Genomic DNA, 24503 nt, shown 5'->3' with positions numbered 1-24503 from the left:
CTAACAACCAATACATCAAATAAAAGCTCCGGCCTTTGACTTTCCATCTATGTAATACATTATAAAAATAATGGTTCTAGAAGAGGCACTGAACCAGCTTTGGTGCAGACAATTACAAAACTCTAAACTGGGATAATCGGTAAACTCATAAATCATACAAACTTAAAACGTAGAACGCTAAACACGCATTCTGATAGGCATTACATGGGGGAAACTTATACGGTGACTTAGCACGAAACGGAAAAGTCAGAAATCAAATGGAATCTGCCACTTTTCGGCCAGAGTACATGGTGTACTTAAATCTGTGCGTCTTAATGTTAGTCAGTGAAACACATGTACATGTACTATGACCGCATGTCCAATCACGCCGACGTTGACGACAGGCGACGACGACGACAACAACGCTATCCCCGCCAGCAGTGTCGACGACTCCCCCAGCGGATGCACAGTTGTCTAGATGTCAAAGGTCGGAGTTTGAGCCTAACTCTCACGCGACTGCTCAAAGTCCGTTTGTGTCGTTCGACAGGCGTATCCTCGACCTCGCCATTGGCAGCTAGAAAAAACCAGCAAAAGAAAGAAGCATAACCAAAATAACGGCTAAAGGTTAAATTTGAAGGTTATTCACAATAGACCCTATTGGTATTCCAAGCTCTCGTAATCTCTCGCAAACTTCAGAGCATAGCAAAGCATGCGGTACAGCGATCTCGTGCGAGCTGCACAAGCCAAGGTTCGAAGTTCTCGCGATGTTCAAAGCATAACAAAGAGCGTGTCTCGCGAGAGCTGCTCAGATACCAAGGTTTCAAGGTTTCAAGGTTTTATTTAGGTTTAAGGCCCATAGGGCGTTTAAGCAAACAAAAATACACGATTAAGTTACACGCACAATGAGAGTGCACGCAGGCACAGCAAACAGTGTATTTAATTAAACACCAAAAGAAAAACACAACACACTAACAAAATGAAACCACATCTTCATCAACTAGAGCTCTACCTCACAAAATTAAGAGAAAAAACCAAACTAAACAAAAAACCAACAGAGTAAGAACCACAACAAAACACAACGAAACACGTACATCATCTAACGAAAAGAACTCATAATAACACTAACAAACTTAGCCAACTTTAACCAAATTTTTTTCTGATCTTACATTCATCAAAGCATCCTATTTTATAACATTTGCATGATGTTGACAATAATCTATATATATATATACGACTTGTGTCTGTCTGTGTATCTGTGTGTGTGTCTGTGTATCTGTGTGTGTGTCTGTGTATCTGTGTCTTCGCGATGCACGGCCAAAGTTCTCGATGGATCTGCTTCAAATTTGGTGGGCTTATTCAGAGAGACCCCGGACACAACCTCATCGATGAGATATTTCAACACGTGCTCTCAGCGCGCAGCGCTGAACCGATTTTGGTTCCACCTCAGCTACCCGGGCCCCCATACCGACACACCAAAGCCGCTACACCACATCACAACGCCAAAGTTCTCGCTGGATCTTTTTCAAATTTGGACACCGTATTCAGCTACACCCCGGACACAATATCATCGATGAGATATTTCAACACGTGCTCTCAGCGCGCAGCGCTGAACTGATTTTGGTTTTTGTGTTCATTTCACCATTATAAGTAACTCTTCCTTATCTTCTCCAGTGTTTGGCGTTTATCTCCCTTCCTTCGTGTGGCTTTCCCGTTTGTAAGTTACTATTACTATTTTTAGAATGTCACTGCGCTGTCCACTGCGCTGTCCACAACGCTTCCCTTGCACCCGTAAGTTGTTCTTACTGTCAAAGTGAAAAGGTCGAATCAATTTATAGCCACGCGAAAAATACATTCTCACCTATCTCTATATATTTATAGATACAGATATGCATATATATATATACGGCTTCTCTGTGTGTGTGTGTGTTTGTGTGTGTGTGTGTGGGCAAAAACCTGTGTATTGTAGAGTTCTGTTTGTGATGTGGTCTAGCGGCTTTTGTCTGTCTGTATGTTCTGGCATTTGAGAAGCCACAGCAGATAATATAGGGCTAAGAAATAAGCTCTAAAATTCTCAATCCCGTTTGACAGGACTTCGCCTTCAAAGGTGATTGTGGTGAACCGCCACGCTGTCTGTCTCTGTCTCGCGATTCACCCCGGCGAAGCCGGGTATTCCTCTAGTTTACAATATACTTCTTTCGTTCTTTCACGGCACTCTCATAGTGACAATTAAACAAAAAGTGAGATTCATCTCCTATCTCACCACTTCCACACAGCTTACATACTTTTTCATCCCTCGGGATGTTCAAAAAACGTTCCTGGTGAAAGGTAACTCATGATTACTTAGCCTAAATTTTAATAATTGTTCTCTCAGGGACCCAGAAAAACACATCAAATATTTTTCTAAGCAAAACTCATTCTTATACAAACAATAATTATAACAAACGCGCCCTCGCGTCGTCGAATTGTCCCTAAAAAAATTGCCCCCCCCCCTAAAAATGATGTGATCTGCCCCTGTAAGCGCATGTGTGGGTAGACTGGATCAGGATAGGTTACTTCTTCTTCTTCGTTCATGGGCTGAGACTCCCACGTGCACTCATGTTTTTTGCAAGAGTAGATTTTTACGTCTATGACCGTTTTTGCCCCGCCATTTCGGCAGCATACGCCGATTTCGGGGAGGCATGCTGGGTATTATCGTGTTTCTACAACCCACCGAACTCTGACATGGATTACAGGATCTTTTCCGTGCGCACTTGATCTTGTGCTTGTGTATACACACAAAGAGGATTAAATCACAAGCAGGTCTGCACATAAATGACCTGGGAGATCGGGAAAATCTCCACCCTTAACCCACAAGGCGACAGCGGCCGGGATTTGAACTCACGACCTTCCGATTAGGAGGCCGATGTCACGGCACTGCGCCCGTCTGGGCCCGTATGCATGAACTAGAAGTAAGAAACACTGGAAGTAGAGGCCTCTTTTCGAAGTGGGAACTCCCGAAGTCAACTTTCTAACACTGTTCACAATGCATGAACTGACTTGAACGCCAAAGTAGTGACAGCGAGAGTATTAAGGTCAAGGTCGGGGAAATTGGGGGAATCCCTACTAATACGCATGCGCACGTTTCTATCAACATGGCAGTCAACGAAAATGGCAAGGCACGTGTGCCGCTCAAAAAGAAAGTAGACACGGAGGGGCGTTCTGCGCCTTTTTCAGATGGTGAAATTGCGTTACTCTTGACAGAAGTGTTTTACGAAAGAACGGTTATTCTGTCCAAATTTCAGAACAGTCTAACTGTTAAACATAAAGACGCTGTCTGGTCCAAAATTGCCAAAGAAGTGTCGGTCTCTCTCTCTCTCTCTCTCTCTCTCTCTCTCTCTCTCTCTCTCTCTCTCTCTCTCTCTCTCTCTCTCTCTCTCTTACAACACACGCACACACAGACAAACGTACACTCATGCACATACTGACACTATGACACAAGTGACACTGACGGCACACATAAACACACACACACACACCACACACACACACACACGCGCGCGCTCGCGCGCACACATATACACACACACGCACCCATACACGCACGCACAGTCACAAACAAATAACCACACACTCACTCTCTCTCACTTTCTCTCATTCTCTCTCAATCTACACTCATACACACACTGAAACTATGATGACACAAGTGACACGTCACACACACACACACACACACACACACACACACACACACACACACACACACACACACACACACACACACACACACACACACACACACACACACACACACACACACACACACACACATACTCACCGTAGTGACACACATAATTATACACACGCGCGTACAGTTGAAAGTCAAGACATGATATGATTTTTTCAAAGCATAGGAAGGTTTCTTTTGCAAATGAATAAAATTAACACAGAGGCAAAACCCGGTTTTTGCAGCCGGAATGCAATTGCGGAGGCTTAAAAAGGAGAAGATTAATAAAAAAATATATATAGCTCCTGGCGGAACTTGAACCCGGAGCGAATGAACGAGAGTCCGGAACCGTTTCCACTGCACTATGTTACTCGTGTAGAATAGAGGCATGATGAAAAAAGGCATTCTGAGTTATTCAGTCGTGCTGGTTTGAAAACTCGCCACCTTCGCCGAATGACTCGAGCACGTTTTTTTCGGTCAGTAACTGATCGAACTGTCGCTTTTGAGTCACTCTGTTTTAAGCATTTCACCTAAATTAAACAAGAATGTCACAGTCCGTGTCTATGTTGCAAGGTAGGAGACCGTCTCATTGTAGCCAAGTTACGACAGTTGCTCGAATGACGCATTTCACGTCTTCGATATTGTGTCTGAGATCATTTCCCAATGAGCTGCCTTTAAAAACGGAATGTCCTGCAATTGTAGTATGCGCTGGAGGTTTCTTTTGGATGGGTAAGGACCCTTGAGATGCGATATCGTCGTATAATTATGTCAAGCGAGAGGCCCTTGACATTGGAAGTGGGAACTTCGAAAGCAAAGTTGCCAGCTACTCGGTATGCACGAGCTAAATTGAACGCCGAAGTAGTGGCTTCGAGAGTTCTGAGGTCAAGGTCGAGAAAATTGGGGGAATCCCAATTAGTGCGCATGCGTTTGTAAACGGTAGGCTTGGTGACCAGAAGAAACGAATCTCATCGCGAGTTCGTAAATGGGCAAACGTTGATCGCGCTGTAGCTTTTACTATAATTGTTGTTTTTAACTGGTTGAACGAAAGCTGTGATAATTGTCCACAAATAGAATGACTGTCTATAATAATGATTTCGTTGACCAGAATGTTGGGGACAATAAAAAAAGGTTGTTTATGTGGTAGCGAAGTCGGTTAACTTAAAACTCTTTTTGTAGTGTTTTTTTAATGATTGTGTATCGGTAAAACTGCTGGACAAAAATAGTTTGGTCAGAGCGAATGTTTGTGTTACTGGTAAATTTAAAAAGGCAGAACTCCATTTTTTGGGAATCAAGATATAAGGTGTAGTGAAAAGAAGATAAGTTCAGCGAATTTCATATTATTTGAGAAAATGTGTGTCCGAATTTTTAAAACAGAAAAATTGTTGTACTTAGGTGTTTGTAAATTACGTTTGTCCTCGTTAATTGTGAAGAGGATGTATGTTTATATAAAGTTCAAAGTCAAGATTGGATTTTTGTAGCCTACGTGCGTGTGTGCATGTGTATTAGACATAATACATAGACATAGAACACTTTATTATCTCAATTACGATAAACTCGGGTGTGGTGAATCACAATAAACAGCATAAAACGTAAGAACATGAATAAAATATCAAGGCGCAAATATAGTCAGCTCATCATAGTGTGGGGAGTGGGTACACACACACACACACCGTCGAACACACACACACCGTCGAACACACACATAACATCGAAAACACACACACACACACACACACACACACACACACCGTCGAACACACACACCGTCGAACACACACATAACATCGAAAACACACACACACACACAAACACACACACAAACACACACACACACACAAACACACACACACACACACACACACACACACACACACACACACACACACACGGCACGCGCGAACACGCAAACAAACGTATGAAGGAACAGACGCACAATTATACCCGCACACACGCGCACACAGGCAGACAGGCACTCGCACAAATACATACACACACACACACACACACACACACACACACACACACACACACACACACACACACACACACACACACAGATAAAGCATTGACAAAAAAAATAGCAGAAACTTACACTTCAACACTCGAACACACACACACACACACACGCACACGCACACACGCACGCACGCACACAAACACACACACACACACACACAGACACACACACACACACTCACACATGCACACAACGACGCCCATTTTCATAGAAACACAGTAACCCCCTCGTATAAGCGGGAATGAAAGAGTGGTGGCCAATGACCCAGAACAAACAAAAGTCAACGCTGGGAACTCAGGTTTGTATTCAGGGAAATTTGCACGAAATGCATGCAGAAGATACAACATTTCCCTCTATTTTCTCTCTTTGGGAGCGTCAGCTCGGTTTGACATGAAAAACTGAAGAAAAGCCCTGCCTTTTTGCACTGAGAAACTGTGGAAGTAGCGTGTTTACTACTGGGTCTGGCTGTAGTACATTTACCCTCATTTACTTCCTCGTTAGCTTCCAAAGTAAACTCTTTTTTCGTCCCATGCATGCGAAAGTGAGGATGTACTTCCGATGTCACTCAAAACTTTAGAAGTAGTCGCAAAATACCCTGAGTTACTTCCTCGCTTTGCTTCGAGGTAAACCCTTTTTCCGGCCCATGCATACGAAAGTGAGGCAAGTACTTCCGATGTCACTCAAAACTTCGGGAGTTGTCGCGAACTTCCCCCATAAGCATACGGGCCCAGAATAGGTTACTGAGGCTTTGAAGTTTCGTGTAGCGGGGGGCCAAAACAAGCACAAGACACTTGTTTGAAGAAAAAACACCCAGCGTTTTTACCCCTCAGAAATGATCAAGAAAAGGTACCTGCAAGACAACTAAACTAGTGTCTGCCTTGTTACGTTTTCTTGTTGGCAGAAGTGCTCGAGACAGATACACAATGTTCCTCTTCCGGCATTCACGTGCCGAGTTCAATATCGTGTGCCTTCGCACAAAGTCGCGGGCAATGTGAGCGTTCTCTTGTTTATTTTGTTCGTTCAGGGTCACTGACCACCCCCTAAGACTTTAAAATTGGCAATCTAGTGGCTGCCCCGCATGGCGTCTGGCATTATGGGGTTAGTGCTAGGACTGTTTGGTCCGGTGTCAGAATAATGTTGACTGGGTGAGACATGAAGCCTGTGCTGCGACTTCTGTCTTGGGTGTGGCGCACGTTATATGTCAAAGCAGCACCGCCCTGATATGGCCCTTCGTGGTCGGCTGGGCGTTAAGCAAACAAACAAACAAACGGAAATTGGGTCCAAAAACGTGGTTTGGGTTCTCATCATTTTTAGTACTTTGAACACCATAAATTCACTGTGCAATGTATATCATTTTCAAAGTATTTTATAACATTTGACACCATTGTAAAAACTTGACGCTGTTTCCTCATAATCATTTTATGACCATCAGTGCCGTCATTGGCCGCGACATAATTATTCATCTTCTAGACTACCTGACAAATCTTCTTGCTCTCTTTTTGTATTTTCATCAGAAACGGTGCAGTAACAGAAAAACATTTAAAGAATTACCCAGAAATGATTTTATAAATTCTGTTTTTTGAAATCTATTTTTTGCTTGTGTTATCTACCCAGAAAATAAAATCTGTTTACAAATATGAAGAAGTTTCTCTGTTGTTGCATCTAGGGACCTTTTTAGAGTAAAATAACACATACTGCAAAATGCTATCTTTATATTTCTGGAAGATGAATTTGTCCCAAAAACATGTTGACCCATAATTCATTCAAATATATCACTTTTTAAGAAAAAACAACACCACTTTTTTCGCAGGATTTTTTTTTTTTATCAAAAACTTTAAAACATACCTTTAAAAACAGGAGCGGGGATGTAGCTCAGTCGGTAGCGCGCTGGATTTGTATCCAGTTGGCCGCTGTCAGCGTGAGTTTGTCCCCACGTTCGGCGAGAGATTTTTTTCTCAGAGTCAACTTTGTGTGTAGACTCTCCTCGGTGTCCGAACACCCCTCGTGTGTACACGCAAGCACAAGACCAAGTGCGCACGAAAAAGATCCTGTAATCCATGTCAGAGTTCGGTGGGTTATAGAAACACGAAAATACCCAGCATACTTCCTCCGAAAGCGGCGTATGGCTGCCTAAATGGCGGGGTAAGAACGGTCATACACGTAAAAGCCGTGGGAGTTTCAGCCCATGAACGGAAAAAAAACACAAAAAAACTTTAAAAACAAAAGCTTGCCAAAGAAACAAAACTTAATTTCCGTGCCATCTCTGCCCTTAAGCGTGACCTTTCCACAAAGTGTCCAATTTGTAGGTCAAATGGTCTTACTGTTCGAATCCACGGAAGCCTTGACAGTCCAACATTGCATTCTGGTGCATCATCATAAGCGAGATTCACACAAAAGTCAAAGCTTCTTAGATAAAGGCAAGGTCAAGGTCATTGGGAGGATCTGATTGTGTTGTAATAAGTGTCTGTATGTGTGTATGTGCGCACTTTTAGTCATTTATGAACAAAACAAATGACGTATAACTCTTTCGAAATTATACATATGAATACATGTCAACATGTGAGTTAAAAATCCAATGAATATACATGTATCAACGTTTGTCTCACCTTGCATCCAGCTGTGTGAAAGTGTGCAGACCAGCAGCAAACAAGCCACCAGGACAACAGCTACATAGGTCTTCATGACTTCCACTGCTTATACTCTACCTGCGCACACGGTAGATTAGATAGTGGGCAAGAATACAGCAATCATCATCATCATCATCATCATCATCATCATCATCTATGACGGCTTACTAGTGCCAAAACCTCATAATTGTAATTATCAAGGGAAATTTTCCCTTGATAATTACCATTTTCACGTGTTAATTAGTAATTTTCCCGGAAAAATTACTAACTTTCACCTGTTGATTACTAATTTTTAGTTTTGGAGCACTTCCTGACGGATTGCTGGTGCCAAAACTAAAAATTAGTAATTTTCCCGTGAAAATGAGTAACTAACAGGTGAAAACAGTAACTGACAGCGTTAATTAGTAATTATCACTGTCACAGATTAGGAATTCCGATACAGAGCGAATGCAAGCACCTGTACCTAGACTAACTTACTGTGACGTCTTTATTATGACGACATGCTTTCGACGCCATTGTTTTGACGTAAAGCAGACAGAAGCTGCGTCACAACAACAAGATCGTTTTTACCTTGGAAAGCAGCGAGGTTGTGTCGTCTGTCTGCTGTGTTTTATGTATCGTGACTGTATTTTTACGAACCAGTATGCACATGCCATCTTGTTCGGACCTTCATACGTAGTTGTGTGAGTATCAAGATATAATTCGCAGCCTGATCGACAGGGAAACGCTAATGGGTCTGAGAGAACGAATGGAAGACGGTTGGCATGCATGCGAACGTGCGTGAAAGAATTTTGACTGTCTATTATTCATAAAGAAATGTTCGGAAATAAGCTGCTTGTCAAATCATAAATTAAAAATGTTTAATTGATTAATATTGGACGAACATTGTGAACGAACAGACGGCACTGGACATACGTAACCTGACCGTAGAATTACTCTGTTGAACAGAGGATTAGCAAATCTGTATATGGTTTTTTTCAGACGTTTCGGGGAAGTTTCGAGGAAGCTTCGTAGCAGTTTCGGAGAAGTTTCGTATCAGTTTCGGAGAAGTTTCATAGCAGCGTCGTAGCAGTTTCAGGAAAGTTCAGGAAAGCTTCGGAAACAGTTCCAGGGAAGTTACGGAAAAGTTTTTCGTGGTAACGCCATGGACTTCATTGTGAATCGTCCACGCTCTGAGTCTGCTATGGAATCATTCCATACCTGTATTTCTCCAGTGTTCTAGTTCTACCTGGAACGACTTCATGTCCCTAGTTTCGTGTTATAAACTATCACTGAGTAACCTGAAAACCGACTACACGACCGAAGTGAATCGAGGACTTGCAGCAAGTAAACAGCACACTGAATCATTCCATCATTGTAGTTCTCCGGTGTTCTACCTAGAATGATTTCACGTTCCTAGTTCCGTGTTAACTATCACTGGGTAACCTGAGGACCGACTACACGACGGAAGTGATTCCAGGACATTGCTGAACGATCCTAACCTTAAATAGACTGTGTTGTCCAAACGGAACTTTAAAGCTAAGTATCACTATTTTGTGTGTGTATATCTAGTCCAGAGTAATGTCTGTCTGTTCGTATTATTTGTAATTAAAGTTATTGTAAAATTAAAGGTAAAGTGGTGTCCATTTTTTTTTGTTGAAAAAAATAATGTGTTAAGAGAGTGCATGGTGAGATGTAAATATCCCATGTGACCCTGACACGCGATAAATGGGGGCTCGTCCGGGATTTATAAAGGTCACTAGATCAAAGCCACGTAACTGTCAAGGTCACATAAACTTTCATTAGTTGTAAGACCCCCAGGTTACTTTAACCTTGACCTAACTTTCATTTTTAAATATCGCAACACCACTTTACGTTTGATTCTATTACGTCCAATAGGATGACTGACGAGTGCGTGAGTGAGGAGTTCTGAGAGACCAAAGTGGGCGGTTGGCGGGGTAACTCAGAACATCTTTGTTGGGTGGATATTAGACCAATTAGTGTTTGCCTGATTTGGTCCAGTTCCTAAATTATTTAGAGTCACGAGAAGTCGTGATTTGTAACTGACCACCCTAACTCACGATCATATCATCATCATCATATATACGTAATTGCTGTAACTTGTGTCGTATCACTGTAATCACGTTCTCAAACCCCGCAGTTTTCCAAGGTAATCTATCTAGCGGATAGCCGCATATGTTCTATAACTACGGATGTTCTGTCAGACTTTTCAAGAGTTAATTTATAATTAGTAGGCACTCCAGGTTGAAATACATTTTTCTTCTAACAGTAGCGTAGATGTACGTTCAGCCTAGTAATTATAAGTTCGTGTAGCAGTACACGAAGGTAAGAGTCTTGAACATAAGTCCATGCAGTAACACATGACATACCGTTCACGTAGAGCATAACATTCTAGTGTAGAAGTACACAAAGTCGCTAATTAATTCTAGTGCATGAACCTACAAGTTGTCGCTAGATATTAGTGTAAAAGTATGCAAAGTAACTACGGAAGAAAGTTACTACAGGCATCGTATACATGAGTGCAGGAGTAGCACAGTGACTGAATGATGGTTACGTCATACCGTTGGGAGAGGCCGTAATCATACATTGTCAAACAAGAAGAGTATTCCTCGTCTGAGTGATCAGACAAAATATACCGGTAGTAACGTCGCGCGGACCGATCAGCGTTGATACGCGCGCGAAAGTTTATCGGACGTCTTAGCGCATAAGACGAGTTACTAACCGGAGCGCGAGTTGCGCGGGAGTTCGGTAATTGCGTATTTAGTAGATTGATAAAATCCGCAACTATGCCGAAGTCAAAGAAGAAGACGTCAGGTGATAGCAGTCGAAGCAACCATAACGTCGAGGATGACGAGGGTTTCGAATCACCATTGCTTGTTTTCAAGCAAGACGGACTTCTGATGGGTTTATCAGGTAAGGGCTTGATAGACTACATCGAAGGCAGGAGGAAAGAAGCCGCAGAAGAGAAGAAGAGGAGAGAAGAACAAGACTTCATCCTCAGGAAGATGCAGTTGAGCGCCGACCTAGGTATGCAGGACTACAACGAAAATGCTCACCATTCAGCGTCGAATGGAAGCACCAACAGTAGTCGGGACAAACCAAAAATGAAATTGCCATTTTTGGACGACAAGGACGACGTCGAAGCCTATTTTCGCCAGTTTGAAAGAGCTGCGAAAATTTCCGGCTGGTCGGAAGATGAGTGGGCAGCTAGGCTTGGCTGTCTACTAAAAGGGAAAGCGCGAGAAGCATACACTCAACTTCCGGACGAGGAAGCAGAAGAGTATGACTGCGTCAAAACTGCGATTTTGCGTAGGTTCCAGCTGACAGCAGAAGCCTACCGCAGGAAGTTCCGAGGAGCAAAGAAGGAACCGAGCGAGAAAAGCAAGGAATACCTCACTCGGTTGGACCTGTTCGTCACACGGTGGGTGGAACTATCGAAACGGGAAGGTAGGACCACGGATATGCGAGAACTTGTTCTACTCGAAAAGTTCTTGGAGGGGTTACCAGCGGATCAAGCGCGATTTGTCCGCGAGAGGGACCCAGTCGACACAGCTGATGCTGTGAAGAGCGCCAGTTTGTTTGAAGAAGCCAGAGAGAGTGAAGGACGCAGGAGTCAGGGAGGCCCCAGTTTCAATCGAGGACCTAAAGAGGACCACCCACAAGTACAAAGTAACCATTCCGATCGTAACCATGCCAACAGAAGCAAAGATAAGCAACACTTTCCACCGAGGAGACCCACACCACCACCACATGGAGGAGCGACCCGCGGTTGTTTCTTGTGCGGTGGATCTCATCTCGCGAGGAACTGTACAAAGAATAACAGAGCAAGTCAAGAAGCTACAAGTGTTATCTTATCTGTAGCAGTCGAAGGGAAACCTAGCCCTCTTTGCCAGAGTTGCCGGCATTTGGATTTCAATCCTCAGTGTCAGGTTAAGGTAAACGGACAAGAGGCGAAGGCGATACGCGACACAGGAGCGTCGACCATCATTGTCGACCGGCGTTTAGTACCGTCAGACAGTTACACGGGGGAAGTCAGAACCGTCACTCTAGCTCAAGAATATGCGACTAGCAGTATGCCTATGGCCAGAGTACACATGGAGACACCATTCTTTCAAGGCGACACAGAGGTGATCGCGATGGTAAATCCTGTACACTCAGTACTCATAGGTAACACACGGAAAAACGGTGAGGGAAAAGAAGAGAAAGTACCGCTATTTCCGGTTGTCGAGACCTGTGCGCCGGTACAGACCCGAGCACAGGAAGCCGCCGAGAATAAGGCACCTACGCAGCCTGAACCTCGAGTGAAGATCATCGATGTCAAACCGGAAGAATTGAAGCGCGAACAACAAACTGACCCGTCGTTAGCCAAAGCTAGAGAAATAGCAGACAAGAAAGGCAACAAGGACACTCTATACACATGGAGCAAGGGCATCTTGTATCGTACATACAAGAGTGACCAAAAGAGTTTCAAACAGGTAGTAGTACCTCAGCGATTCAGGAACGAAGTCCTGAAGTTAGGGCATGATAGTCCTATGGCCGGCCATTTAGGAGGGAAGAAAACTCGAGACAGGATTTGGCGAGATTTCTATTGGCCGGGAATTTGCGGCGACGTTCGCCGCTACTGCGCGTCGTGCGACGCATGTCAGCGAAGTACTCCGAAAGGGGCGACACGGAAAGTGCCGTTGCAAGCGATGCCTCTCGCTAGCACTCCTTTCGAGAAAGTAGGGGTAGACATCGTCGGACCCATCTTACCTGCATCCGAGAAGGGTAACAGGTACATTCTTACCTTAGTGGATTACGCCACTAGGTATGCTGAGGCAACCGCTCTGAAAAACATCAGAGCGGAGACAGTAGCAGAAGCTCTCGTAGAGATGTTCACACGGTACGGAGTACCGAAAGAGATCGTCACCGATCAAGGAACACAGTTCACGGGAGAAATCATGCAACAGCTAACAAGACTGTTAGCTATGAAAAGCTTGCGCACTAGTCCGTATCACCCTCAAACCAACGGTCTCTGTGAGAAATTCAATTCGACATTGAAGAATACTTTGAAGAGAATGTGCCAGGAACAACCCAAGCTCTGGGATCGGTTCATTCCTGCACTACTTTTCGCTTACAGAGAAGTGCCGCAAGAGAGTCTCCAGTTCTCACCATTCGAGCTTTTGTATGGGCGAGAAGTCAGAGGACCCATGCAGATCCTTCGACAGATCTGGACAGACGACGACGTGGAAGAGGAAGTGAGATCCACGGCTGAGTACATCGTGGATCTATCCAACAGAATCGAGCAAACTTGCTCAATAGCCAGAGTAATGTCTGTCTGTTCGTATTATTTGTAATTAAAGTTATTGTAAAATTAAAGGTAAAGTGGTGTCCATTTTTTTTTGTTGAAAAAAATAATGTGTTAAGAGAGTGCATGGTGAGATGTAAATATCCCATGCGACCCTGACACGCGATAAACAGCCAAACCGTCCAAGTGTTTCCTAGGGTTTGAACAACTGGAATACTTGGGACACCGAGTGGGGCATGGTTCAATCCAGCCAGAAGAAGACAAGGTGACGAAGTTAGCCAACGCAGAACCTCCCAAGACGAAGAAGGAACTTCGTGCATTCCTGGGACTCGCTGGTTACTACCGCAAATTCGTACCGAATTTTGCGGGGATCGGCACACCTTTGACAGATGCCACAAAGAAAGGGCATCCAGATAAGCTCGTCTGGACACAAGAGATGCAGTCAGCTTTTCAATCACTCAAGGACGTACTGACTAGCAAACCAGTGATGTTGTTGCCTGACAACGACAAACCGTTCGTATTACGAACAGACGCATCAGACTATGCCATAGGTGCCGTCTTGATGCAAGACAACGGGAAAGGTCTACAACCTGTAGCATACGCCAGCAGGAAGCTGAACAAAGCTGAGCGGAATTATGCTACCATCGAAAAAGAATGCCTAGCAGCAGTGTGGGCAGTGAAGAAGTACGAACCGTATTTGTACGCAGTACACTTCACTTTGGAAACTGACCATCAACCTCTCCAGTACCTACGGAAGTCCAAGACAGAAAATGGAAGATTGATGCGTTGGGCGATCCAACTACAGCAGTATTCATTCACAGTGAAGGTGATCAAAGGAGTAGACAATGTAGGCGCAGACTACATGAGTCGTTCAATCTGTGTAAATATGGATTAAAACAAAGTTTCATCCTCAAAAGGGGGGGCCTATGTCACAGATTAGGAACTCCGATACAGAGCGAATGCAAGCACCTGTACCTAGACTAACTTACTGTGACGTCTTTATTATGACGACATGCTTTCGACGCCATTGTTTTGACGTAAAGCAGACAGAAGCTGCGTCACAACAACAAGATCGTTTTTACCTTGGAAAGCAGCGAGGTTGTGTCGTCTGTCTGCTGTGTTTTATGTATCGTGACTGTATTTTTACGAACCAGTATGCACATGCCATCTTGTTCGGACCTTCATACGTAGTTGTGTGAGTATCAAGATATAATTCGCAGCCTGATCGACAGGGAAACGCTAATGGGTCTGAGAGAACGAATGGAAGACGGTTGGCATGCATGCGAACGTGCGTGAAAGAATTTTGACTGTTTATTATTCATAAAGAAATGTTCGGAAATAAGCTGCTTGTCAAATCATAAATTAAAAATGTTTAATTGATTAATATTGGACGAACATTGTGAACGAACAGACGGCACTGGACATACGTAACCTGACCGTAGAATTACTCTGTTGAACAGAGGATTAGCAAATCTGTATATGGTTTTTTTCAGACGTTTCGGGGAAGTTTCGAGGAAGCTTCGTAGCAGTTTCGGAGAAGTTTCGTATCAGTTTCGGAGAAGTTTCATAGCAGCGTCGTAGCAGTTTCAGGAAAGTTCAGGAAAGCTTCGGAAACAGTTCCAGGGAAGTTACGGAAAAGTTTTTCGTGGTAACGCCATGGACTTCATTGTGAATCGTCCACGCTCTGAGTCTGCTATGGAATCATTCCATACCTGTATTTCTCCAGTGTTCTAGTTCTACCTGGAACGACTTCACGTCCCTAGTTTTCGTGTTATAAACTATCACTGAGTAACCTGAAAACCGACTACACGACCGAAGTGAATCGAGGACTTGCAGCAAGTAAACAGCACACTGAATCATTCCATCATTGTAGTTCTCCGGTGTTCTACCTAGAATGATTTCACGTTCCTAGTTCCGTGTTAACTATCACTGGGTAACCTGAGGACCGACTACACGACGGAAGTGATTCCAGGACATTGCTGAACGATCCTAACCTTAAATAGACTGTGTTGTCCAAACGGAACTTTAAAGCTAAGTATCACTATTTTGTGTGTGTATATCTAGTCCAGAGTAATGTCTGTCTGTTCGTATTATTTGTAATTAAAGTTATTGTAAAATTAAAGGTAAAGTGGTGTCCATTTTTTTTTGTTGAAAAAAATAATGTGTTAAGAGAGTGCATGGTGAGATGTAAATATCCCATGCGACCCTGACACGCGATAATCACATGATGATGGGTAACCCCAGGTTTTGGCACTAGTAAGCCGTCATAGGGCTTACTAGTGCCAAAACCTCATAATTGTAATTACCATTTTCACGTGTTAATTACTAATTTTCCCGGGAAAATTACTAACTTTCACCTGTTAATTACTGACGGATTGCTAGTGCCAAAAGTAAAAATTAGTAATTTTCCCGTAAAAATTACTAATTATCCCGTGAAAATGAGTAACTAACGAGTGAAAAAATAACTGACAGCGTTAATTAGTCATTATCACGTGATAATGGGTAACCCTAGGTTTTGGCACTAGTAAGCCGTCATAATCATCATCATCATGATCATCATAATCATCATCATCATCATTACATGTATCATCATCATCATCATCATCATCCTCATCATCATCATCATCATCATCAAAATTGAAAACAAAAAACAAGAAAAGAGAAAGAAATCGACGGACATACTTTCATACAGACTCCAAACTCAAACTGCATCCAATGGAGCAGACAGACAGACAGTGACCAGATAAAAATAAAAGTAAAATAAAAATCCTGGAAAACTTATGAAGTGTGTAAGATAAAAAAAAAGTTAGATGCTAAGTCGACTCAAACACAGCACAGTTAACAACACAACATAGTACGTAATTTACACCTTAAAGCTATACTTAAAAGCTTGTCCTATCTGTGAATGTCCTAATCATCTCTAAGAAATGTTACAGGCAGGCTGGGTGTGTCAAAGAAAATGTTCTATTTTAATGTCATATTCTAATGGACAATGAAGTCTTGTTATTGCTACTATTGTTATAAAAGTAGACAAATTCGCAGAACAAAATAAACATACCTTCCGAGACGGTAAACAAAAAAAAATATGTTCCCCCAAAAGCTCTGAGTTGCTTTTTGTAACCAGTATCCTCTCTTTCTTGCGGTTTAATATGCCTGCTCGCTGTCTGCTAATCGGGAAGTGCAGAATTATACTCAGCAGCTGCTACATTCGCTGTTCAGCGAAGTGTGTGTGACGCTTGTTCAACCCATCAATTAACAGGACACCGAGCAATATTGAAGCAATGATATGTCTTGTTGTCGCTGTCAGATAAGGATATACACCGTAATCGGCGGGAGGGGGTGGGTGGGGTGGGGGGGGGGGGGGGGGAATATAGGTTTTACTCTGGCTGTTTGTTAATTTCTCTGTATGTTTGTTTCTCTGTCCTCCTCTCCCAAAACAAAGAGACTGCCAACGTTCCAAAATTCAGAATAAAAAAAAAGTTCTTGTTTTTTTGTATTATGTCCTCCTCTCTGCACTCAGATCTCGTGTTTATGGGTCGACTGAGCTGACACTTGGTGTGTACGTACTAGCTTGAAACTGTTCACGGGAAGGACCATCCTGAACTCAGGTCAAAATGAGTTCGGCTCATTCTCTCCCTGACCGGACGCGACAGTCCTACGCGAATCTATCAAAACTAGGAATACAGAGTTATCTCCCATAATGTTTTTCGCGAGCACTGATCTAAATTTGAGATCAGTGTTCGCGAGACGAAAATGATTGCAGATTGGCCGACTTCGACAGTGATCTCCGTTCTGTTCTTCACAGTTATGATAAAGACATCGTTCTAAGGTCAGAACAAGTCGAAATTTTGGGACTGCTGCCGGAAGGAGACCGTAATAATTATATGGTTGCATCACTACAGAAAAAATCGTCTGCTTCAGCGAACGCCGAAACCAAACGGTTGATTATCACGTGACACTTTTGCCATATTTAGAGTTGTTTGCACAGTAAATACAGCCGCGAAAAAATGGCTCCCTTGAAACTGTCTTACAAATCAATTCCTTTGTAATTTAAAAATTACACAACACCATGAAAAATCATTATCGACGATCGCGAATCTGCTTATATCAATAATACATTACAAAAAGCTCTAAATATGTAAAAAAAATATAAAAAAAATAAAATCGGTTTCCTTGCCAGACAAGGAAACTCAAGGCATCCTGTCAGGGAGAGAATGAGCCGAACTCATTTTGACCTGAGTTCAGGATGGGGAAGGACCTGAAAACTACCAAGCTAGTACTGTCGTACACCACATTTCAGCTCGAATATGTATCCGATGTCAGTTCCCGCAGCGCTGACTTGGCGATAAACGACGGAAAACATCCGGTTACGTCGTGCTATCTGATTTCTGCGCACATGCATTGACAGCATCTGTTAAAGGCTCATACTGTTCATTTTTACCGTGTATTTCGTTAATGAGAATTTTTTTTCTAAATTAACAAATCCAGTTAAGGATTGAGTAGGAAGGGCTCACTTCATTATATCTGGCTGTAGAAAGTCAAGCAGATTCCCATGGGTACTCTGGATACACAAGGATAAAAGTTGGGCGGAAAATTGGAACATTTCCCGTGCGTGCGCGTCATACAAATTCACATTTGTAGAATAACATGCATGTCTTCACCGATGTGTGCTCACTTCAAAATGAAAATTTAAAAACGTAATTACCAGTGGCACACGTACGGGACGCGTTTATTTACATTCACATCAATGCTTTCTTCAGAATCACGTCCTCTTTTGCAATGTTTTCAAGGATTAATTACTCACAAAACTATTGAAAATTGAAAAGCGGTTAGGCCTGTATTTTGACATGTCAGTTTAATAATCAGTGTGTCGGTTTGTTTCAAACGTTTGTTGGATATCATGTCTGTTTGAGCTGAGTATGCGCAGGCTAACAAACAAATTCAAGATGGGTACCATAACATTCTTTCTTTCTGTATTTGGTGTTTTAACGTCGTTTTCAACCACGAAGGTTATATCGCGACCGGTCCATATTCATGTTTGTTTGCACCAACAGAAACCCGCAAACTGGCTCACAGTACCCCAATGAGAAGGCAAGCGTTATGAAATTAAACGAGATTTAAACATCAGAGTGAGGCGATAAAACACAAAAAAGCGCTGAACAACACACATCTACGCTGGTAAGATGTACACCCTGCCAGTGTGTCTGTTTGAACGTATATATATTCTCTATCTGTTTAAACCAAAAATTCGGACATCAACACACGCATTTATTCACCATGGCAAGATGCACATCATTCCATTGGGAAACTTTTTACATATCCTAAAATGTGCTGATCAACACTCAGTCTCACGATGGGATGTAGTTGTGATGACAGTGCTATCATGTCTGTTTGCAGTAAACACGAGAGTGCAGACCAACGCACGCATTCACAATGGAAAAGTAAGTATCATGACACTGTTAATCTCTGCACAATATCATTTTCTTTCAGTTGTGCTAGAATGCTCACAGATCTGCAGATCAACAATTTCATTTTAACATCGTAAGTAAGATGGCATTTCAAATACACTGTGTACAATATATACAGTATTTCATGTCTGTGTAAACCAGATATGTACAGATTTGTTCACAATATAAAGGTAGGTAGCATAATGGCATTTCAAAAACTACGATTTTGTTCCGATATTATGTCAGTTTGCGCAACAGTCTGCAAATTAAGGGTCTCACTTAAACAAATTCAGTAACATAAATTAGACAACATCCGTACGATATCATGCCAGTCTGAGGGATAAATATGCAGATAAACATATATACATATGGTAATATGAAGTTCAAAACAGTAAAAACATTCATGCTAATATTCTTCTTCTTGCTCTCAAAAAGTGCAGACCAACACAAAGAAATACATTTTGCAGTTTTGAAACAGCTTTTCTCGTGGCAGAGGATTAACTGCCATCTTTCTTAGGGAAGGGGAAGAGGTGGGTAGGGAGGAAATAGGATCAGATTATAAGAACCAGTCAAAGACACTGCACATGAAAAACAGAGGCCTCAGGCCAAATAAAAATATATGTTGGATTTAGATTAACCCGACCGACCCCAACTTTTGGCACATTTTCGAACCATACCGAGACTAAGGGAAGTAACTTCCTTGAAATCACGTACTAGAAGTTCATTGAGGGGGTCCCGGGACGCACTAAACCTATAAGGAGCGGATCCCGGGACGCACTACATTTCCGCTATCGTTCGTACTGTAGGTACTCTTTCAGACTGTAGTCGTCAGTCAATTATACTACAGTGCAATTATATTGTTATAATTACAAATGCCAATTTCACGCCGGAAAAGAGTGTGTGTGTTCCATTTAACAAGGTATAGTTGAAGTGTCCTCTTTGAATATTCTGATGAAAAAAGACTTTTCATATGACACCAGTCGTGATAACAATGCGTTATATGAACACATTGGGGTTGGGGACTATGGACTCTTGGGACCCTCTAAAACTCCGCGATGGGGGTCCATGGACCCTCTAAACGTTAAAAGTGGGGGTCCCGGGACCCTCTAGGACGGGCGTGCGTGGGGAACCCTGCCCTAAACCAACATATATTTTTGTTTGGCCTAAGCGTCACTTTTGAGATAGCCACCTAACCAAACATATTTAACATTGTGAGATAGCCACCTAACCAAACATATTTAACATTTTGAGATAGCCACCTAACCAAACATATTTAACATTGTGAAATAGCCACCTAACCAAACATATTTAACATTTTGAGATAGCCACCTGACCAAACATATTTAACATTTTGAGATAGCCATCTAACCAGACATATTTAACATTTTGAGATAACCACCTAACCAGACATATTTAACATTTTGAGATAGCCACCTAACCAGACATATTTAACATTTTGAGATAGCCACGTAACCAAACATATTTAACATTTTGAGATAGCCACCTAACATATTTAACATTTTGAGATAGCCACCTAACCAAACATATTTCACATTTTGAGATAGCCACCTAACCAAACATATTTAACATTTTGAGATAGCCACCTAACCAGACATATTTAACATTTTGAGATAGCCACGTAACCAAACATATTTAACATTTTGAGATAGCCACCTAACCAAACATATTTCACATTTTGAGATAGCCACCTAACCAAACATATTTAACATTTTGAGATAGCCACCTAACCAGACATATTTAACATTTTGAGATAGCCACCTAACCAAACATATTTAACATTGTGAAATAGCCACCTAACCAAACATATTTAACATTTTGAGATAGCCACCTGACCAAACATATTTAACATTTTGAGATAGCCACCTAACCAGACATATTTAACATTTTGAGATAGCCACCTAACCAAACATATTTCACATTTTGAGATAGCCACCTAACCAAACATATTTAACATTTTGAGATAGCCACCTAACCAGACATATTTAACATTGTGAGATAGCCACCTAACCAAACATATTTAACATTTTGAGATAGCCACCTAACCAAACATATTTCACATTTTGAGATAGCCACCTAACCAAACATATTTAACATTTTGAGATAGCCACCTAACCAGACATATTTAACATTTTGAGATAGCCACCTAACCAAACATATTTAACATTGTGAAATAGCCACCTAACCAAACATATTTAACATTTTGAGATAGCCACCTGACCAAACATATTTAACATTTTGAGATAGCCACCTAACCAGACATATTTAACATTTTGAGATAGCCACCTAACCAAACATATTTCACATTTTGAGATAGCCACCTAACCAAACATATTTAACATTGTGAAATAGCCACCTAACCAAACATATTTAACATTTTGAGATAGCCACCTGACCAAACATATTTAACATTTTGAGATAGCCACCTAACCAGACATATCTAACATTTTGAGATAACCACCTAACCAGACATATTTAACATTTTGAGATAGCCACCTAACCAGACATATTTAACATTTTGAGATAGCCACGTAACCAAACATATTTAACATTTTGAGATAGCCACTTAACCAAACATATTTAACATTTTGAGATAGCCACCTAACCAAACATATTTCACATTTTGAGATAGCCACCTAACCAAACATATTTAACATTTTGAGATAGCCACCTAACCAGACATTTAACATTTTGAGATAGCCACGTAACCAAACATATTTAACATTTTGAGATAGCCACCTAACCAAACATATTTCACATTTTGAGATAGCCACCTAACCAAACATATTTCACATTTTGAGATAGCCACCTAACCAAACATATTTAACATTTTGAGATAGCCACCTAACCAGACATATTTAACATTTTGAGATAGCCATTTAACCAGACATATTTAACATTTTGAGATAGCCACCTAACCAAACATATTTAACATTTTGAGATAGCCACCTAACCAAACATATTTCACATTTTGAGATAGCCACCTAACCAGACATATTTAACATTTTGAGATAGCCACCTAACCAGACATATTTAACATTTTGAGATAGCCACCTAACCAAACATATTTAACATTTTGAGATAGCCACCTAACCAAACATATTTAACATTTTTGCTCTTCCCATTCCTTGCAGTATTTTCCTTCGTGTTTTCAATACAGGAACGCAAGCATCGTTTCGAACAGCTACTTGAAAAGTGAGATATTGGAGCGTGTTATTTCCCGTTCGGGAGATATGCACCCTAGAATGTGATGCTTGGGAGATATGAAGCTTGTCTGCTCAGTTCTGATTAAAACACATGACTGATCTGTGATCGTGAAATGCGGAACAGCAAAGCAATGTCATGGTCAGTAGCAATGATCATTTAATATACACAAAACTGCAAGGAAAAGTTCCTTCTTTTATTCTTCATAATATGGTTGACTGTTTATTTTCTTGTATCAATAATTGAAACATTCGTTCATGTGACGTAGAAAGCTTGCCTCCATAAAAAAAGCAAGAGCATTCACTCTTCAGGTTCACAGCCCACACAAGCCCGACACAGTTATTGCCGGGATTTGTCTATTTGGGGTCGAAGTCGACATTGTGTAATGTCTATACCGACAATGTACACGTTATCATTTATGTGTGCCCAAATCTTCGTATAAAAAAATACATCCAAGAAAAGAAAATGCACAGGTATAACGACTGCATGTCCAATCACGCTGACGCTGACGACGACGACGACGACGACGACGACGACGACGACGACGACGACGACGACGACGACGCTACTGTTCCAGCCAGCATCGACGGAAAAACCAGCCGCATTTTTGTCGAGATAGCCGAGTTAGTGCTTTTCCTAAAAAAGTATTCTCACCTATTCTCCCGCGGGCGAATAAAAACCGTTTGTGTCGTACGACAGGCGTATCCTCGACCTCGGCACTGGCAGCTAGGAAAAACAGCAAAAGAAAGAATCGTTATCAAAAGCAAGTGCTGAATTTTAGGTGATGGTCCGGACACCCCCCCTATCCCCCACACAGTTGACCCTACGTCACAAGAAAGTTACCAACCGGATGGGAGCCAACCGCGGTGTTGGATTGGTTGAAAATGAGATTTTGTTGTAGTTTCAACCAATCAGACCCCGCAGTTTGTTCTCACCCGGTTGAGTGGCACTCACTTTCGCTTGGTTCACCTTTGTGGTTTTGCGGTTTATTCAGGGGACATAAATCAAATAAAAACAATAGGGTTGTTGTACTTAGTTCGGATTCACTAAAGCTCACGCAAACCGTGCGCTAGCCATCTATTTTCTTTTACAATGTTGCATAAATGTTTTCAGATAGATTGGGAATCGATACGAGAGTGATGTGTGTGTGTGTGTGTGTGTGTGTGTGTGTGTGTGTGTGTGTGTGTGTGTGTGTGTGTGTGTATGTGGATGTGTAATTTCAATGTGTGTTCTTTTAGATGATATCCCCTGCCCGTTTTGTTACATTTAGTCAAGTTTTGACTAAATGTTTTAACATGGAGGGGGAATCGAGACCAGGGTCGTGGTGTGTGTGTGTGTGTGTGTGTGTGTGTGTGTGTGTGTGTGTGTGTGTGTGTGTGTGTAGAGCGATTCAGATTAAACTACTGGACCGATCTTTATGAAATTTTACATGAGAGTTCCTGGGTATGATATCCCCAGACAGCTATTTTATTTTTTCGATAAATGTCTTTTATGACGTCATATCCGGCTTTTTGTAAAAGTTGAGGCGGAACTGTCACACCCTCATTTTTCAATCAAATTAATTGAAATTTTTGTAAAGCAATCTTCGACGAAGGCCGGACTTTGGTATTGCACTTCAGCTTGGTGGCTTAAAAATTAATTAATGACTTTGGTCATTAAAAATCGGAAAATTGTAATTTTTTTTAATATAAAACGATCCAAATTTACGTTCATCTTATTCTCCATCATTTGCTGATTCCAAAAACATATAAATATGTTATATTTGGATTAAAAACAAGCTCTGAAAATTAAAAATATAAAAATTATGATCAAAATTAAATTTCCGAAATCGATTTAAAAACAATTTCATTTTTTGTTCCTTGTCGGTTCTTGATTCCAAAAACATATAGATATGATATGTTTGGATTAAAAACACGCTCAGAAAGTTAAAACGAAGAGAGGCACAGAAAAGCGTGCTATGCAGCACATCGCAACCACTACCGCGCTAAACAGGCTCGTCAGTTTCACTCCGTTTTGCACAAGCGGCGGACTACGGTCATTGTGAAAAAATGCAGTGCGTTCAGTTTCATTCTGTGAGTTCCACAGCTTGACTAAATGTAGTAATTTTGCCTTACGCGACTTGTTTCCATATCTTTTTGTATTCGGTGTACAATAACGTAAGCCAAGGCATGATCTTTCTACAAAGTGTCCAATTAGTAGGTCAAAATGGTGAGACTCGGGT

General features: G+C 41.7%; 3 long non-coding RNA genes across 3 annotated transcripts in view; 2 read left to right on the top strand and 1 right to left on the bottom strand.

The window, feature by feature from the left end:
• Positions 1 to 195: 195 nt before the first annotated feature.
• Positions 196 to 24503, bottom strand: part of LOC138966142 (uncharacterized) — a 27567-nt gene continuing 3259 nt past the window's right edge. The window contains exons 3-5 of the long non-coding RNA XR_011455622.1: positions 22937 to 23008; positions 8306 to 8404; positions 196 to 553 (exon numbers count right to left, since the gene is read on the bottom strand). This is a non-coding gene — a long non-coding RNA (uncharacterized lncRNA). The remainder of the gene's footprint in view (positions 554 to 8305; positions 8405 to 22936; positions 23009 to 24503) is intronic.
• LOC138966097 (uncharacterized) lies at positions 8738 to 9935 on the top strand. Its single transcript, XR_011455603.1, has 2 exons — positions 8738 to 9009; positions 9308 to 9935. It is a non-coding gene; the product is annotated as an uncharacterized lncRNA (long non-coding RNA).
• On the top strand, positions 13789 to 15735 carry LOC138966096 (uncharacterized). The gene is made up of 2 exons (XR_011455602.1): positions 13789 to 14808; positions 15107 to 15735. It is a non-coding gene; the product is annotated as an uncharacterized lncRNA (long non-coding RNA).

The sequence above is a fragment of the Littorina saxatilis genome, linkage group LG5 (genome assembly GCF_037325665.1).
Source record: "Littorina saxatilis isolate snail1 linkage group LG5, US_GU_Lsax_2.0, whole genome shotgun sequence".
NCBI lineage: Eukaryota > Metazoa > Mollusca > Gastropoda > Littorinimorpha > Littorinidae > Littorina > Littorina saxatilis.
Note: the sequence above shows the minus strand (reverse complement) of the source record. Positions and strands in the feature narration are given on the sequence as shown.